We start from the raw sequence: 19,846 nt of genomic DNA, 5'->3' as shown, positions 1-19,846 counted from the left end.
AAAATGTTTAAGTCATAATCTATAATATTTCAGTCTCTGACAAGTGGGAATACCAATAAAAAAAGTACACAGAAAAATACTGGGTCCAATTGTCTTTTTTTCCTTTTAATTGAGTCTCCTGAGAAGATCACGTAAGAATGCCTACATAAAAAGCACTAATGTAATCATGGTGTAGGAACCTTTCTTAATCTAACAGGTCTTATCAAACCTCGAGATATTCTACATATTAGACATAACAAGAAAATCTTTTGTTTTTTTGGAGAATAATCCATTTCGGCTAGCATCAGACTTGAAGATACAGTCTCACCTTCCCTATTTTGATGGTGTGTAGTTTTTCAGCTCAGCTTTTTGGGAAAGACCAATAGCTAAATGACACTTTTCTTTGTGCTCAAACCCAAGACTGGAAAGGCTGAAATTTCAGCTCTGGGACTCTCTCCTACTTGTACTTTGCTTGCATAAAATTAGATGATTTGGGGGGCTGTGAGGCCTGGTGATTCTCAGTGTGCCCAAATAAGGGCACATTTTTCAAATCTGGTGGCCCTCCAAAACTGTAGTAAGACTGAAGACCACATAAATTTAAGCAGAACTCTGCGGTGTTGAGTGGTGACCATGCCTTGGTTAAGAACATTAAGGATACAAAAACTTACACCCACCAACTTTCAAAATTATGGCTTGTGACACATTTGTCATTTGTCAGGCTCACAGCATCAATCAAATCTTGCAGCCAGTGACTGGAGTAATTATCTCATCCAGTGCTGGATTTAATTATTTTAAGAGACATTTCCAGGGCACAAAAGATGTAAAATCTTTTATATCACAATGATAGGGAAACGAAAACATTCACTATACAATGTCCTTAAGACTTTGTGCTTTTTGTTCATAACACATTGACTTACAGAACCTGTGGTGCTACAGAGTTGCTGATTACTAAAGAACACAGACTTGACTCTGTCGTTACCATTTGGGCCAGAAATCTTTCTTTCCCTTATTCTTCCTCTTTCTGCCTGCTGTATACATTATGTGAACACAGCTTTTCAGCTCTCAGGAACTGCTGCTTTGTATATTGCCTGCTCCACTGATTTTTCCCATTCTTGAATGGTTTCTACATACTAATATTTGATTGTAGTATTTTGTATTTGAGCAGGAATGAAGTGAGCATTTGATGGCAAATAGCGTTATAATGTCCTCTTGCACAAATGCTTCTAGCACCTTTCAAAAGGCATAAAGTCAATCTGTCCTACACAGCAAGCAAAAATAGCAACTGTCTACATTTTGTTGCTATTTAGTAAACATCAGAGTAGAAACTGTGCTTGGCTAAGATGTGGATGAAATAAATTTTTTTAAAAAACAAATGATTGTTGTAGCTGGGATATCATGTTATTGGAAATGGTGCAATTTTCTACCTTGTTGAAGAGAAACCTTTCTATTGTAGTCAATGACAGAAAATAAGAACTTATTAGGCAAAACTCATTTAACTACAGGTAAATTGCTGAAGTTCAGACGAAGGATTAATAGGTCCTAGAAATATTCTTTTTTTCTGCATTGACTGAAAAAAATATAGGTAACTTCTTAAGACAGATACTGTGTAAATATTTAATATTTGTTGAGACCAAATTCCATCTCTCGTGTCTCTGATCTCTCAGGGAAGAGGATCTTAGGATGTACCCTGACCAAACAGTTTCTAGCTGGCACTGGATTAACATAAGTTTCAGAGATGCTTCCCGCCCCCATTCTACATCTGGCATCTGAGAATTTGACCAAGCATAATTTAAATGCATGCTGTGTAAGAGGGGAGGGAAGTAGAAAACATTTCTGAGTAAAACCAAAACATATCAGTTTTGTGATGAGTGTCTCTGCATTTATCATTTCTGTAAAGCTGTTCAGAGATCAGACTCCTAACAGAGTCAAGACAAGCTCAGTTGACTGAATTTATGCAGTGATAGGGAAAAATAAGAACTACTCAATTGGAAAACAGAGATCTGGAGTATTACATGAGAACTACCTTTCTACCATCGTGAAGAAAATTGCCACCATACAGAAATACATTATGGTCATTTCTGTCTCTTCTCACAGCGCTGATTTAGAGCCCCCAGCTGAGAAGGCAGCTGTGAAGAACAAGTAACTGGTGAGCACGGCAGGGGCCCTCTACTCTAATGCTGCTCAAAGTAATTAATGTTTTCTTTCTGTTGTCCTTATCACTGCCAGTTATGTGTGTTTTCCTCGGTAGATGCACAAAGACTGGGTTCTTTTGGCCTTGCAAAAGTGAAAGCTAAGGTCTCCTGTTTGTTTGTATGTTTGCAGATAATATTCAGGGTGAGACAGTAGCTAGATTTTAGCCACCCAGTCTTCTGAAGAGGCTTTGTGAGGTCTTGTGCTAGCAAGGGTGTACAACAGAGCCAAACCCCAGTGTTTATTGCATTCCTGCTGGTACTAGTCCCCATATTAAGGTTGCAAAATATTTGCCGTGCTACATCCATGTTTCCAAATTTATGGGAACATGACTATTAAGAAAATGCAATTTTAGTACATAAGTTAGTCTCTGACTTTTTAAAAATCAGTTGTGTACTTAAAATGCTAGCATAAAGATTCTTTAAGAATATATGTTTAGTTAGCAGATAAGTACAAAATGGAACTGTATTGTTTAAACCAGGTTCTTACCTAATCCTCTGATTAAATCAGTCCCTGTGGGAAGCACTCAATGTCATTAGAAATCAGAATGAGATGATCAAATGAAATTTGCACTGCCGATGGTTTCAAGGTAGGTAGAAACAAATATGATATGAGAGTACTAGTGCGGATATGTAAATAATTCTCCCTGAGATTATATGATTTATTAAGCTTGGAAAATAAACATAAGTGGACAGAGGTAATTAAACTGTCCTCTAAAAACAATAACAGGGCCAAACTAGTATACTTTCCTTTATGAAAGTTAACTGACCAAAATCCGAAAAAGATGCAGAAAAATAGTTAAGTCCCAATAATTCTATCCCATACTGGGGTAAGTGGGAAGAAAAATGAGATGACAAATGGGTGCAAAACCCAAAAGAGTAAGGAATTGGAGGATCATAAATGCAAGCTATCACTTATTAAGTCGCACTTTATTAATGCTGAAGTTTATTTAAGGGAAAAACCATCCTAACCTAAGAGGTTGTCACTGTTTAGATATCCATGACAAGCCAATCCAGCACATTACAGCTCTAACCCTGACACATTCAAATAAGATCATTCTTGAGTCAAGTCAGAATTTTGCTGCAGCTAACCTCTTTTCATTTCCTTTTTTTCTCCTAGAGGTGATTTTTTGGTCAGTCATCAGCACGTTGGTCTGTAGGCTAGTCTTGGTATCTGAAATTTAGCTATGTCAGATCTCACTGTGATGCACCCCTGTACTGAATACTCAGATAAACCACTCACTCAATACTGTTAATACTAACTGCAGTGGCAGCCCAGTAATCTTAATGAAAAACTACACAATTATTGTGGGAGCAGACCCCAATAGGGAGAGAAAGGCCAGCCACAGGACAGGAGGTGTAATCCAGCAATGTTTTCCCCCTTTCTGTCTCAAAAGCTGAAGTTAGAACCCTTTTAATCTCCTCAGTTCATATTGATATGGTAAGAGATGGGAATAAAAAACAATTCATATTCTGTGCTCTGAAAACATTGCCACTTCTTTCTGGTAAATGAGCACTGAGTCCTATTGTTGCTTTCTTCCTGCAAGAAGAGAGTTAGTGGTGAGCTCAAATGTAAAGGTCTAGGTTAGGTGACACAAATCTGTCCGGAGGCTCTGTTTACCTGGGTGTTCATCCTTGACAGAGAAATATTTGCGGCATTTAACAGAGGCATTTCTGCTCTTTATATGAATGTGGTCCGATGTACATTCTTTTTTAAATCAATATATATTCATCTGGATACAGCTGAACCTCCTCATAATACTTTTCACATATGTTGATGTTCTAAAAGTTAGTAAGGAATGGGACACTACTAAATAAACCCCCAGATTGTCAAACAAGTCTGTGGTCAAAATATTCTACATTAGGCCAAAGCATTTAAAACGTTAGGAAATACCTTCTTGCTCTGTTTTAATGTCTTGAAGTGTAAAGTGATCACATGGAATTTGGTGGTAAAGGTTGGTAGTGTAGTCACAGGTTTTGAGGGGGTGTGAATATGTATGTTTTAATTATGCATATTTTAAATAACTGATATTAAATTTTTCTTTGTAAATGCATCATTTACAAATATGCCACAATTTTCATTAGCTATCAGATTTTTTTCTTGTCTTCGGCTTGTATTGGTTTCTTTCCAACATGCCTGGTGTTACATTGTGATGTGCACCTGACATTTATTTCAAAAAGACTTTGCCTAATCAGATATCTACCTTAACATCCTTGAAAGACACTTTTTGTGTCATCAAGGTCTCAGATTTTGCCCAACATTGCTAGCAAAATAATTAACTAGTCAGTCTTTTAGATATAATTGAGTACCTCATTAACACCTTTTCCAAAAACTATAGTGAAAGTAACTCATACAGTCTGTACTTTGGAAGAATTTCCTACCAACCTATGGTGTGTTTTTCTGAGCAAGTTAACTAATGATCCTTCCAGGAAAAGTCTCCATGGCTCTCTTTTGTTAAGAGTGAAAAAGGATTAAAAGTATAAAGTGTGTGTATCAGCATGTAAGAGGCAGCAACAAGGGTATTAATGTGAGCCTCAGGAGACCCTTGCTCGACAATGAGTTTTCTATATGCTACTGGATGGATTCTTTAGACCCAGATCTATACAATATCTTTACTTTGGCAGACACTGGAAAAAAAACCAGGAAAAATTGGTCTTGGTTTCACTCTCCACACCTCACTGAGATAGCTTGTGAGTGGAGCATAAACAGCTACTCCTACAGCTGTTGCAAATCACGATGGGGGAGAAAAAATAGTGTATCAATAATCTTGTAAGGCACACCCTCTAGACACCAAACACACTCAGAAAAACAAATCTCATTACACTTTCAAGTCTTTTATTGCTTTGTCTACTATGGTTTGTATGTCAGTACTTTAACTCTGATTTTTTTTTTTCCCATGGCGCTTGAACATATAATTTTATCTTATGCCTCAGTTTTCCCTATAGCCTGCTTGATCTCAGTATTCAGAGCTCTTCACTTTTAGTCTGATGTAGGTGGATGAGAAGCACCTCGCTGTGTAAAGGAGCCATATAGCCTGAGATTAAAATGCTCTGTTATGTGCCAGCAAAAAATTTCATCTGCTCAAGATGCAGGCAAAAAAGGAGGCAAGAACTCCGGACTGAGTTGAGCTTACAATGTCATGTAGAGATATATACGTGCCTGGCATGAGGGGGCAGTTCCCACAGCATTTCTGTCTGAGGCACTATAATAGAGAAACAATACAATAACTGTATCTCTACTAATAATTTTTGTCAGATGTCTCACAATTAGCTGTATGGGAATACATTATTCCCATTATAAGGAAAATAGGAGTGATCCTTCACTATAATAATACAGTTTCTGAAGCTCACTCTGTTGACAGACACTCCTGTGCACATGCCATTTTCATGTGTACTGCAGATGTCAAAGAGTGGGCTCAGAATTCCTGGTTTTCTCTGTGCGTGGCTAAATTCAATCTGGAGATGCTGCAAAAAGAAATTATTTGAGATTGCGTTTGTAAGAGCTAGAAGCTGGTGTGTGATGTGCATCCAAACTGATCCAAATTCCTGCACTGTGGCTGAATCCTCACCCAGCAGGGACTGAGAATATGAGACGTTTTCAAATCTGTTGTATTTAAAAACTGTGGGAAAAGGGTGGAAGTTCACTTTAAATTAGAGTCGAGGGCATGGAGAGAGAAAGCCTTGTGAAATGGTACAGAAAGTGTCAGGAGGAGAGAGCTCCAGCACCCTGTGGAATCAGGAGAGCGCACAACAGATCACGCTATCACCAAGAGGGAGGTCATAAGCCCCAGTGAAGAGGGGAGGGCACACATTCACACCCCCGTTCCAGCCTGGGCTTGCTGGGAGGAGTCCTTTCCCCCTCCCCGGAGCGGCTGCAGATCCGGCAGGACTGCGGGGAAGGAGCGCTGCTCCCTCCCACCCTGCCTCGCCTCCTCCGCTGCTGCGGCATCTCCACTGCTCCGGGGGCTTCTCGGGGCTCAGCTACCCAGATGCTGTTTATTTTGCAAAACGTGGAAGATAATTGCATTCACGTATAAGTACACACAGATATTCTGTGTATGCATTCGTGCGTGCGTCCGCGTGTGTGTGTGTAATATTTTAAGCTGTCTGGCACATTAATTTAGCCACCTGTCCTTGCCCCTTTTTGCTGCACAAATTAGATTGTCTCAAGGGAGCCTGTGCAGCTGATTGGGTCTGCCTCGTTACTAAGGCAACCCTTCTCCTCTCTGCTGTATGCTTTATAGCTCAGCTTCACCAGGCAAAAGATGGAAGTGGAAAAAAAAGTGTTTCAGACCCTGGGGATACCAGTACTTAATAGATGCTCTTAGCAGACTTATTTATTCAGACAAGAACACAGTTTCTAAATGTGGAAGAGTGGTGAAGCAAGTAAAGTCAAATATATACGTAGGGGATGATAAGGGCCAAATTAAAGACACTTACAAATGCTGTATGAATCTTAAATTAGCTATGCTGTGTGTAGTTGATGCAAAGGTATCATGACAGGATATATCAGCAGCTGTCCCTTTGAAGGTCATCCCTGATGAGGAAGAACAACAGAAACTCTTTATGCCAAAAACCCCACAAATGTAGGGAGGAGTCCTTATGTCAGACTGGCTACAGCCCAAATGATGTTTTATGATCATTTTTCAGAACAAAATTTTTAGTTTCTTCCTGCTTCCTGCTTTTAGACGACTTGCATTGATTGAATACACCACAGACGTGGTGTGCATTTTATGATGAAACAATGCATGATTTCTTCTGCGAGGAAGGGCTTCTTGATCTCATTATTTCTTCAGCAGCAAATCCAGGAACATGATAAGCAAAATAAACATGATTATACTCAAGGATGGATAACTGATTAAGCTAATTATATATGTAAATGAGAAGCAGGGATGGATCTTTGAGCTGTAAGTCCTAACCTTTCCTGCGAGGACTTGTGTTCAAAAGTGTAAGTTTGTGTTAGCATTGGCACAGGCAATGTGCAATTATAGTCTTTGATGTACTTGTTTATGTCTTCATCTTGTGGCCAGTCCATTAACTGTAGGTATTGCCTCTGTATCGTTATGCTGAGGGGATCAAGGCAATGTTATCCATGTTTTTTGGACATTCAAAAGTCTTTGTGTAGATAGAATTGCAGTGAAGATATTCCAAGGGTGTAGATTTGCTTACAGATGGATTTAGATGCTTATATCTCAAGGAAAGGCTCATACATATAGCTCTTCACAAAAGCAAAAAAATAGGTTTTCACAGAAATACAACAAGTTGGATTTTGGGGCTAAAGGCTTGATTTTTGCATCCTACTAAATACCGAAAATCACAGAATCATAGAATGGCTTGGAAGAGACCTTAAAGATCACTTAGTTCCAACCCCTCTGCCAGGGGCAGAGACATCTTCTGCTAAACCAGGTTGCTTAGAGCCTCATCCAACCTGGCCTTGAACAAATCCAGGGATGGGACAAGCATAATTTATCTGGACAACCTGTTCCTGTGCCTCATCATTTTCACAGTAAAGAATTTCTTCCTAATATCTAATCTAAACCGTTTCTGCTTGTCTGGTAAGAACGTGATTTGCACATGCCCTTGTAAAAAATTCATTCCATCTTCCTTGTAGGCTCCCTTCAGGTATTGGAAGACCACATTTTGGTCACTTCTGAAGTCTTCTCTTTTCCAGGCTGAACAATCCAAATTCACTCATCCTTTTAAGAGAATCCACAGTCTTTCAAATTCTACCTTCTGTTGCCAGACCTGCTAGCATCATAGGCGACATCCAGCTCAAAATAGAAGACCTGACAAACCTCACTGCATTTGACTTGGTGAGGAGGAATAAAATTTCAGGAGTTGATATCCTGTAGGACATATGATATGTACCTCCTCATGATTCTATAATATTTTTATTTCATTTGCAGGTAATACAGGTGATACTGATCATATGAAACTCAAATCTTGTTAAAAGTTAATTACAGAATTTGATGTCTTTCCGTGCTAGGCTGCACAGAGAAAGGTCATTTCACTGTTTTGGGAGACCTTTCATTTCCAGTGCAAGTCAAAGTAAATAAAATGTTAGTGGATTCAAACTACTCCAGTATTCATCTCTCAATTTTCCACACATAAATTTAACTTCTGCTACCCACGTCTGCTTTTCCTTCTTTCAGTTCAAGACTTTTTTTTTTAGGTACTAAGAAGAAAATTGTTTTATTGTCAGTGATAGTCTGCAATCTGCATATTTTTTCCTGAATTTATCACAATGTAAGCTTTTCTAGATTTCTCTGTCTTTTCCTCTAGCCTTGACAGTTTGAGTGACTTGAACCTTGAACTCAGAAAGAGTACTGTCTTCTGACATTTTTTATCATCTTGAATCAGTTTGCCTATTCTCTTTTTAAAAAGTTCATTTGTATATGGAAGGAGTATCTTCATTTAGGTGACTAAATATTGTGTCAACAGGTGATAGAAAACAAAGCTGAAAATGAATTTCAAAGTGCCACTGTTCTATGTGAAGGATTAGTATCCTATACCACTTGATATTCTTTAATAGCCTGAAATTTAATGTTTTAATTTTCATTATAAATTACTTACACTTTGTTGATTAAAATGGCATCTCACAGATGGTTTTAATAGTTTAACTGGTTGGTTACATCAGGACAGAAGAGACTATCACTGCTTTGTGACATTGGCTTCCTTGGCACCTGAGAAGCCATTCTAGAAGATCCAATTGTTATGCATTGTAATTAAAAGATTAAGGCCACCCTCAAGGGCTTATGACATCTCATTTCTAAATGTTATTCAGCAAGAATATAATAATGCTGTTTTCCTACTTCAATTCATACACACTTTCAAATATTTGGGAAGATATTACCTTTGATGGCCTTGTACTTCACAGTGCCTATTGGCGCACATACCTCCAATGTCACACATATTCTATAAAATACAGGATTTTTCTTTATTAGAAGAACATAAGTTAGAGATAATTTAGGCAAAATTGACACCCAAAATGAGTGCTGAGGGACCTGGTAGATATTATTGCTAAGACACTCTCCACCTTTGAAAGGTCATGGAAAACAGGAGTTACTGGAGGACTGGAGGAAAGCCAAAGTCACTTCAGCCCTCAGAAAGGGGAATAAGGAAGACCCAGGCCCGTTAGCCTCACCTCACACCCTGAAGAGGTAATGGAATGATTCCTCCTGGATATTGTTTCTAATCACATGGAAGAAAAGATTACCAGGAGTTGCCAACATGGATTAATCAAGGGAAAATCATGACTGACCAGCCTGATAGCCTTCTATGATGGAATGACTGGGTAGATGAAGAGCGAGCAGTATACCTTGAATTCAGCAAGGCGTTTGACACTGTCTTCCATAGCATCCTCATAACTAATCTCAGAAAGTGGGGGTCAGATAAGTAGATGATGAAGTGAATTGAGAGCTGGCTAAATGGCAGGTCCCAGAGGGTCAAAATCAGCAGCACATGATGTAGCTGGAGGCCTGCAACTAGTGGTGTTCCACAGGAACTGGTACTGGGTCGAGTCTTCTTCAACCTAATTCATCATTCATGGATGAAGGCCCAGATCTTACACTTAGTGGATTTGCTGATGATAAAAACCTAGGATAAAGTGGTTGATACACCTGAAGGCTGTGCTGCCATTCAGTGAGACCAGGACAGGTTGCAGAATTGGGTGGAGAGGAACATAATGAAGTTCAACAAAGGCAGGTTCTGCACCTGGGGAGGAATAACCCCATGCACCAATGCAGGATGGGGACTGACCTGTCTGGACAAGAGAGGACTGAGAGGGGATCTTATCAATGCATACAAATACCCTCAAGGAGGCTGTCAAGAGGATGGGGTAAAATTATTTGCAGTGGTGCCCAGGGACAGGACAAGGGATAAGGAGCAGAAATTGAAGTAGAGGCAGCTCCATCTGAATGTGAGTAAATACATTTTTGCTGTAAGGGTGGCAGGGCACTGGAACAGGCTGTTGAGAGAGGTTGTGGAGTCTCTTTCTGGAGACATTCAAAACCCATTTGGATGTGATCCTGTGAAGCTTGCTCTAGGTAAACCTGCTTTAACAGCAGGGATGGACTAGATGATTTCTGGAAGTCCCTTTCAACCCCAGGTATTCTGTGATTCTGTGATATGCATTGGTGAAAAATGTAGGTGACCACAACTACACTTTTTGCCTAATGAGATACTTTATGTCAAATCTGTGTTTGCTGAACTTAATTAACTGAGTCTCAGGAACTTGCCCTACCAAATTAAAAAGAATATGGAAATTCCTTTATGTTGTGGCTTATCTCCAGCCAGTCACCAAGCCTCACACAGTGTCTTGCTCTCTCTAAAACCAGCAGCAGTATCAGGGAGAGAATCAGAAGGGTAAAAGGCAGAAAATTCATGGGTTGAGATAAATACAGTTTAACAGGGAAAGTGAAAGTGACACATAGAAGCAAAGCAAACCGAGGAATTAATTCACTGCCTTTCATAGGCAAGTAGGTGTTCAGCCATGTCCAGGAGAGCAGGGTCCCATCACACATAGTGTTTATTTGTGAAGACAAATACCATCACTCCAAATATCCCCTTTCCTCCTTTTTCCTCCCCATTTTACATACTGAGTATAGTGTCATATGGTCTGTAATATCCTTTGGTCAGTTTGGGTCACCTGTCCTGGCTTTGTCTCCTCCCAGTCTGCCAATCACTCCCAAATTCCCTGCCAGCGTGGATGTACAAGAAGCTGAAAAGCTCTTGGGTCTGTGTAAGCCCAGCTCAGCAACAATAAAAAACACCTCTATATAATCAACCCTGTGTTGAGTGCAAATCCAAAACACAGTCCTGTATAGCCACTGTGAAAAAAATTAACTCTACCCCGATCAAAACCAGCACACTTCAGTAGAGAATTTTTAGTTTAAGGTTGAATTTGAACTCTATTTCTGCTCTAAAAGAAGAGCAAAAAAACCCAAAAAACCTGTAGAAAGTTAGAGGTGACTTAATTCACTATGGACTAGAAATGAGAGTCATATGGATACATACCACCTATATATAATTTCTAGCCTGAAATCTTTATTAGATGAAAAAGCTGACAACCACTTTCAGGAAAGTATTTAAAGTGGACCACTGCCAGATTATTGGGAGACTAAAGCAGTAAATGATGACTGTTATGCCTTTCCTCTGCATATTCTGTTGGGGAGGGGGAATAATCTACAACACTAATGCAGTTTGTAAAAGGATATTTCTTACATAAATATATGTGTTTTACTCTGCCTGTAAATGCCAGAAGAGACTGAAGATCTGAGTGTCCCAAAGAGCACAATCAGTCACAAGAGGATGTGAAGGTTTAGATTAGGTTAAAAAACCTGTAACTAAGCTTGGGGATTCAGCTCTGAAAGTTAGAAAAAATATGTATCTGGAAACTGAAAACACATGTTAAAATAAGCACAGCTAGGTAACAGCATGATTAATTTCCACTTGGAGCAACTATCTCTTAATTTTATCAAGGAATGGTTTTGAACTTGTGCCTGAGTAATTTATACATTATTTGGCTCAGTGTAAGTACAAAGCATTATGTGCTGGTCTGCTGGAAATTGTGCATGTTCCGTTTCCAGTGATCTCAAATGAAATCCAGTTTATCCATCAGGTAAGTCTGTGATTTTTATGAGAGAATTAATGAGTCACCTTGTAAAAATCACTCTTTTTCAGGAAGTACATTTATTTGGTTTGTATGACAGGATTTTGGGAGTGGTGGATGAGGGTGTTACACACAAGGGGGTGACTTGTGTGAGAACCTGCTAGAAGCTTCTCCATGTCCAACAAAGCCAATGCCATCTGACTCCAAGATGGACACACAGCTGGCCACAGCCAAGTCCATCTGGGATAACATATTTATGAAGAGGAGAAAAAACTGCAAGAGCAGCTGCAGCAGGAGATAGGAGTGAGAATACGTGAGGGGAGCAGCCCTGCAGACATTCAGATCAGTGCAGGAGGGGCAGGAGGTGCTCCAGGCACAGGAGCAGAGATTCCCCTGCAGCCCGTGGAGAAGCCCATGCTGGAGCATGTGGATGTGCTAAAAGGAGGTGGTGACCCCATGGGAAGCTCATGCAGGAGCAGGGCTCCTGGAAGGACCTGTGTAGAGAGGAGCTGGAACAGGTTTGCTGGTAGGACTTATGACCCCATGGGGAAGCCACGCTGGAATAGCCTGTTCCTGAAGGACTGAACCCTGTGGAATGGACCTATGCCAGAACACTTCATGAACTGCAACCCATGGGAAGAACTTACCTTGGAGAAGTTAGTGGAGAACTATGGGAGACACTTGATGCTGAAACAGAGAATGTGAGGAGCCCTCCACTAGAGGAGAAAGGAGCAGCAGAGACAACGTGTGATGAACTCACTGCAGCCCCTATTTCCTGTCTCCCTGTGTTGCTGTGGGTAGGAGATAGAGAAATCAGGAGTGAAACTGAGACCAGAAAGGAGGAAGGGGTGAGAGGAAAGTGCTTTTGAGACTTTTTGAGACATTTTTCTTTCTCATTATTGTACTCTGATTTGATTGGGAATAAATTAGACTAATTTGCCAGTGTTTAGACTGTTTTGTCCCTGATGGCAACTGATGAGTGATCCTCCCTGTCCTTATCTTGATTCAAGACACTTTTTTATAGGTTCTCTCCCTGGCTCAGCTGAGCTGGGGTGTGATAGAACAGCACTGGTGAGTACCTGCTAGCCCGTCAGCATGAACCCACTACAGTACTGTGTGCCCCAAGGAATTAAAAGATACCTCAAGTAGCAGAAGACCTTTTCGTCATGCACCCTGTGTTTATGCAGCTGTTTCATGCAGTTCTGTTTTATGCAAAAAGTCTAATTTTTATCACAGTAATTTGCTGTTTAACAATACAGAATTGTAGAGACAGGGGCAGAATTCTTAGCTCGGGATCTTGTCACTTGTTCTGATATTGCTCCATAATGTGATTAAACACTGCTCTGAAAAGGTATTTACTGCCTTTTTTGCCCCTTCCAGCTACTCCAATCCCAGTAGGAAACTGTTGTACAGTTTGGTTGCTTTGCTATCTAGAAAGATAGAGTTTCCAATCATTTATGCATTTATATGAAATATATAGTTTGCAATAATTTAATTTGTGTCAACATGGTCTTTTAACTTCTGTCTTCCTTGTGCTTAATCACTCTTGTTGCCTCTATAGAGACCAATCAAACCCCTCTCATCCTTTAGGCCTGGCCTGTAAAATAATCCACTCTTGTAAAGGTATCCTTTTCCTGAATAACCTAAACATAAGTTCAGGTACATGAGTAATCAGAAGCACACAAAACACAAATGAGTCTTAGTAATGCCTAGTATGCTTACATGAATATTTGCCTAAATCTACTGGGAAATACCTTGTCTAAGTTGTCCTAAAGTGCTGAGGTCACATCTTCCTCTCTGTTGTCCACATTACAGCCACCCTTGAATTTATGTTCTTGAAATCTTATTATCTGCTGACCTCCATCTTACAAATTCCTATAGCTACAGTATGATGTGGCATTTGGTATAAGTAAGTGCATCCTATTTCCTCTATCACTCTTCCTAAGGTAAGCTCTTTTCATTTTGTCATCTACTAATTACAGTAGCAAGTTCTTACTTTAGAATCCAGGTGAAGAGTAAAGTTATTAATGAATTTTGGCTTGTGACACCGCAAAAACATGAAGATCTCTGTGAACAGGACTAACTGTATGCTAAACCCGTTCAGAGAGACATTCTACCACCTTTGCTGCCTGCATTGACCTTTAAGCACCTTCTTCCTGGTGAAACTTATTGTCTTTATTGGTAAACTTAGTAGAAATAAGCTTCTTTCAGAAGCAACTGCTGTGGGTTCTCCTTCCACAAAAGTCTTTGTCTACTTTATAAATCTTATTTGTCTCGTAATCCAGGGTTACAAGATGGTTCTTTCCCCTGAAGTGTTAGAAACCTCAATGAAGTTCAAATTAAATCCTTTATTTTATCTAAAGATTGGTTATTTTATTAGATTAGCTTGCTTCATCATATGCCATAAAATACTAGTTTTCTGCAAAAATTTCTTTAAACCTTACATACTAAGGAAGCTATTTTAGTTGCCTTGAGATTGCAAGTTTATGTATAATATTTTGAGTGGGCCTTACAAACATGTAGGAAGCTCATGCTTAACATGTATCTTATTCTTCCTCTTTCCTATTAAATGAGTCATTAAAATACTGATTTCCCCAAAACTTCCACGAATATGTATCAGCTCTTTCAAGAATTCTAGAAATGTTATTTTCATAGCCATCTGTCTCAATCTTAGCACACAAAACTTCTGAGCTTTGTTTCAGCATCAGCTTTGATAATTCCAATGCTGAGACATACATTCCTACAAACCATTTTATTTGTGCCCTAGGTTCAGTACTGCACTTGTTTAAAAGCTGAGGTAAAATGTTCAATTACAGTCATTCATATATTGTCTTTATGTTCATTGTCACTGCATAATGGCCTGACTTGCCTTCCACCTTCTTAATTAATGTAAAATATGGACACTTTAATTGCTTTTAATATTCTTGGCATGTTTTAGTTCAGCCTAACTTCTACTGAATGATACTTTTCTCCAATACTTTTTGACCGCTAGAAAAAATATTATTTGCAATTTCTCTGTATTTTTGCCTGCTGTTTGCATGGTAGTTATTCATCCTGTTATTCAGCTCCTCCTTGAATAGTTATTCTTTAACATTTTTAATCAGCTTCTAGAAAAATTTGTGTACTTTTTATTTGAATTCTAAAGCTTATATCCTTTAACTTTTTGGTCTCCTTAATTTCTCAGTGTGTTCTTCCCAATTAAGTAAATTGAATTATAGGTACAATTTATCTTTTTCATTATTTATTTAAGGCAAAGAGAGTTTAGCTCATGATCATTGGATCCATGTTCATTTTTGATGCCTGATTCTTTTGAAACTGCTTAATTAATTTATTTTTTTAAAAATTAAAATAGCTTCATCATCTGGGATTTTTTTTTTGTTACTATTACCACAGTGATACTACTTGACTTCTCTATGATCAGTTTCTTAACCTCATGCAGTTTTTGCTGCTATTTACTTTGTTAGGTCTACCCTTATCTCCATTTGACTAGTGATTCTAGACCAAATATCATCTACTACTACAGAAGGATAGATCCATGGTTTTATTGTTTATTGCTTTAATTTACAGAATCATTATCACAATCTCATTTCATTTACATCACTTTTTAAATACTTCTCTTCCTGAATTCCATGTAGTATTCACCAGTTTGAGTCTTGTTTCATGTACAGTTCTGACACATCTCTTTCAGTCCTGCAGTAGTGCATAATTATGGGACATGTAGGTATTTCTAGTAATTCACTTTTATGGCTTAATCTTCCTGCACTGGTATATCAACAGCATAATTTGACTTTGCACCATCCAAATTTTTAATTGGAATAAGCACAGTATTTCATTGCTTATATAACTGACTATAGACACTTTAAAATGCTTTTCAAAGAAACATAAATGCATTCTGGGAAAGTGGTCTTGCTTTGCCAAAGCCAGTACTTGGAGTTACATCAAATCAATCTTTTTCATCTGATTATCAAGAAAAGATGTAAAAATTCTCTGAACTGTATAACATATCTGTACTTTATCTTACAGAGTACAGTTTGATGTCTCAGATATAGCCAGGAATATGGTTTCAAACAAATTAGGAAACACCTCTCTCCTAGTCTTTCAAATTACAGGACCAAAATCAGACAACGACCTGTTCATCATGATGGTAAATGGTCTCATTTGCTCCTTAAAGTTTATTTCCTATAGAGGTCTTGTCTATAGAATATATGAATGAACTGAGACCCTGGATGAGAAATAAACACAAAGACTGTTTTTGACTCAGCTTTCTCTACATTTCTGTTTTTTTGTGTCTATCTGTCAGATGTACTTAAACATTACTTTCGTGAGGCTTTTTGAATCACAGAGGTGCTCGGATGCTATTGTTCAATATAAACAGCAAGAGAAAAAAAAACGGACATAGAATGTAATTTAATATTGATACACTCTAAGACTTAGGCAGAGTGATTTAATTAAATTCTAGTGGAAAGGTACTTAACCTTTTCTATTAAACAGAAATTTATGCACAAAATGCAAAGACAAAGGCAGTTTGCATTAAACACTGACTTCTTTTAACTAAAGAGCTGTGGAGAGATTGATTGCATTTGCTTAAGAGGGAGCAGTGCTGCAAATTTCTTAATTCAAGTGGCTTCCATTTAATTGTCAAGTGGCTCCAGAAAAGAAACAACTAGCTGAGAATAAATGAGGCTCCTTTGTTTCTGATCCTTCCCAAGAACCCATGTTTATAATTGAAACGTGCAGAAGATTCACATATTGAAAGGGTCTTGAGCTTATTGGTTTGGTGTCTAAATATCCATATCCACAGAGAGAGAGAGGAAGAATCAGGGACTCTGAGAGATTTATGAGATTATCCCTACCTAGTACTCCCTAGACCACAGAGGGAGAATATTTCAGCTGTGGGAGATGGTTTTCTTTCTCAGAAGCCCAACATACGCTTTTCTGTCAGGCACATTTTCTTTCACTGGCCACAGTTACTAAGGAAACCACCTCTTCTGTGTGAAGGCATCCTAGGTGCCTCTTTTGAGGGCTTGAATCTGGGACTGCAGCCAGCCACAACTTGTAAATTGAAGCCTGTACTTCAGCATACTTAACCTTTGACGTGACCATAGATACATTACGTAATGTGGTGAGCTTCTGCTTGAGGCAGTGGCTGAAGGACGAGTTCTTCAAGGGCCAAGAAAAGCACCCTCCTTCCTTGCTCTGAAAGACTGATTAGCAAAGCAAGCCACAGCTTATGGGACACTGGGAAGAGACTGATTTAAGTCCTCTTGGGAAACCTGATACCAGATCTACAAAGTAGTGCAAAGAACATAAAATATTAATCACAAAAGATATCAAGATAGTAACTGTAACAAAAATCCTCAAACTCATGAAGTTACATATATGATGAGATCAGCTGACAAGCTCAGGAACATAAGAGCTTGAACTGTCTCTGGTTTCATCATCCAGAACATGTTGCTGACCTACAAGATCCAATGATTCAAAATGAGGTGTCTTAAGAGATCACTGTTGCTTCTGTACATAGCTATTGATTTAAAATCCCTTTTCCTCACATGAGCAGAAGAGGAACTCATGATTCCCGTGAAATGCATCCTTTAAACAATACAAAGTATGTACTGATATGTAGCACAGTACACTCTTAGTAAAAATATATTGAATATGAAATATAAAAAAAAATGCATCTGTGAATACCTGTAACACTGCTGTCTGAAAAGTTCAGAGATTATAATATTAATTAATTAGTTGATGGGTAGTTCTGAGCACCATATAGCAAAACTCAGAGTTTGCTTTCATCCCTCCATGGGGCTGAACAACGCAGGCTGTGGGATACAAATATTATCAGTGCTGATAAAGGAAAATGCTGGGCTAGAGGTAGAAAGTGGTAATCTGAGATCCTTCTCCAGCATGCCATGGTTAGTTCCATTTGCCTTGATATATGACTTTGGAGACAAAGTCCACAAACAATTTTGGACTCTAACTCCCATGAAGGTATGGAGCTTCTCACACATGTCAGTGGAAGTTTTAAGTTCCCGCAGTCGTCATGGGACTAAGACCTCAGCAAGTCAAAGCTCTCAATGGTTAGCACATGTGCAGTCACTTTGAAGAGTCTGAAGCATCTGTTTATATGTAGAGTAAATAAATATACATGAAATAATTTTCTCCTACCTTCTCTCTAATTAGATGGTAACTCTTGAGTTAATTCTTTTGTGTACTCATAGTGACTACCACAATAGGTCATTGATTTCAGCTGTGGCCTCTGCCTTTGCCACAGTGTGGTGGTAAACGTCATGAAAATGAGTATTTCAAGCTGTCCTGTCAGCTTAAATAGAAAAGAATTTTAATGACTGTAAACAGATTATATGTTTACATTTGCCTCCTTTCTGCATTTAAAGTTTTTAGTGTTTAACACATCGGTTATTCTGAAACAAGTGAAACGAGTTTCATTTAGGGAGCAACAGGAAAAACACAGTAGTAGGCTGCTGGACTGAAATTCCTCTTTGGGTTCTGAATTTTCCTACCACTTTCAAATGCAAAATCCAGTTGTAGTAGTCTCATCAAGAGAGAAGACAGCTGAGCCAGTTGTCAGACAGATAGTTATAATTTTCTTAGCTCTTTCCTTCATTCTCCATGGCTAGAGATTTACAAACATAAATAATGAAATCAATTTAATTTGAATTTTGGTATTCATAGAAATTGCATCCAGAACTCAATATATTTCCTTTATAGTAGATATGAGTGATAATAATCCCTGCTAGCTTCTCCCTTTGTGTTTGCTCTCTTGCTTGTGGATATATTCTCTCTGGATCACTTGAAGCTAAATGTACAAGAGTGCAGATTTATAGGCACGTGATGGAGGAAGGGAAGAGTGATGCAGTCACAGCAGATCCTCAGCTCTTAGAAACAGATGATTTACTGCAAATACTTCTTGATGCCTGCAATATGTGTTCAGTGTAAACATGGGTTTCTGTGAGCAGCTAATGAACTAATGAAGCCAGATTTCCTACAAATTTCTGTCTCTTGATTGACTTTTTAACTGAGACACAGTTTCACATTGTATTATGCCTAAAATATTCTAAATGCAGAGCATGCCAAAAGAGGCAGTCCTGGTTCTTTACTCACTTTCTACCATGTGTTACCACCCCATCAGATCTAGCAATTATACAGCCTCGAGATGAATTTGAAACCTTTATTTGTATGTGTGTGTGGTGTTATTCCAACTGGATCAATGAGCTGATTATCTCTAAGATCAGAACCTCTTTGCCAAGTTTGAAATTTAGTCACTAAGCTCTAAAGTTTTTAGACAAGTAAGTAAATGTGTCTGCAGACATATGCATGGGTTGGATGTTTAAGTGGAATGAATGTGTACTGCAGTCTGATTTTTGAGTTAAATGAATAGCTAATACAATAAACGTGTCTTTAAAATGTCTCTATAGCCTGTGACAATTCATGCTGGAAAAGTACAACATGTAAAACTTCAGGAAATTAAAGACACGGTTAACTATGCAACAATTCAGGATGCTGATAAGCAACACATTAAACCTTCTGGCTGGATTCTCTGTCATTTTCAGATGTCTAAATGGTATGTATTCAATGCACTTTGATGAAATGAATATGTAAATGTCACTAGTGGAATATGTCAAGATGTTTCACTTGATATACGTGTGTAACAGATGTCATTGAAAAGAGTTTATATTTATTGTCAAGCCCAGAGTAAAATCAGTATTAGCATCTAGGTAAACTCATAATGTGCAGTCAAACTAACCAAAACACTTTCAGGAGAATAATAGCAGAGGAATAATCAGCTACTCCGAGGGTGTTAAATGACCTTTGAATCATGTATGGTGGTACCCACTAAGCAGAAAATCAGACAAGTGCCTAAACTTTGATGGATTTGCTTGAATTATCTGCATGTGGATCAACAAACTATCAAAGTGGTTTCAGCAACTGCCCTCAGAAATGTTGCTCTGTATGTGATACTTGATGTTGACCTAAGGTAATTTGGAAGACATTGCTTTAAGTGCATTTTCTTTGCATTTGTAAACGGAGCAGAAAGTGTGTCTGGAGTATATGC

General features: G+C 38.6%; 1 long non-coding RNA gene across 2 annotated transcripts in view; it reads left to right on the top strand.

The window, feature by feature from the left end:
* The first annotated feature begins 1,904 nt into the window (after window positions 1-1,904).
* The window catches only part of LOC148225328 (uncharacterized), an 80,977-nt gene continuing 63,035 nt past the window's right edge, over window positions 1,905-19,846 (top strand). The window contains exon 1 of one of the 2 annotated variants that reach the window (XR_015801564.1): window positions 1,905-2,125. This is a non-coding gene — a long non-coding RNA (uncharacterized LOC148225328). Of the gene's footprint in view, window positions 2,166-19,846 lie in introns of both variants that reach the window. The other variant, XR_015801572.1, reaches the window with a different exon arrangement.

This window comes from Sturnus vulgaris, chromosome 1 (assembly GCF_052056855.1).
Source record: "Sturnus vulgaris isolate bStuVul1 chromosome 1, bStuVul1.hap1, whole genome shotgun sequence".
In the NCBI taxonomy this organism is placed as follows: domain Eukaryota; kingdom Metazoa; phylum Chordata; class Aves; order Passeriformes; family Sturnidae; genus Sturnus; species Sturnus vulgaris.
The sequence above is the reverse complement of the archived record's forward strand: the minus strand, read 5'-3'. Positions and strand labels throughout refer to the sequence as shown.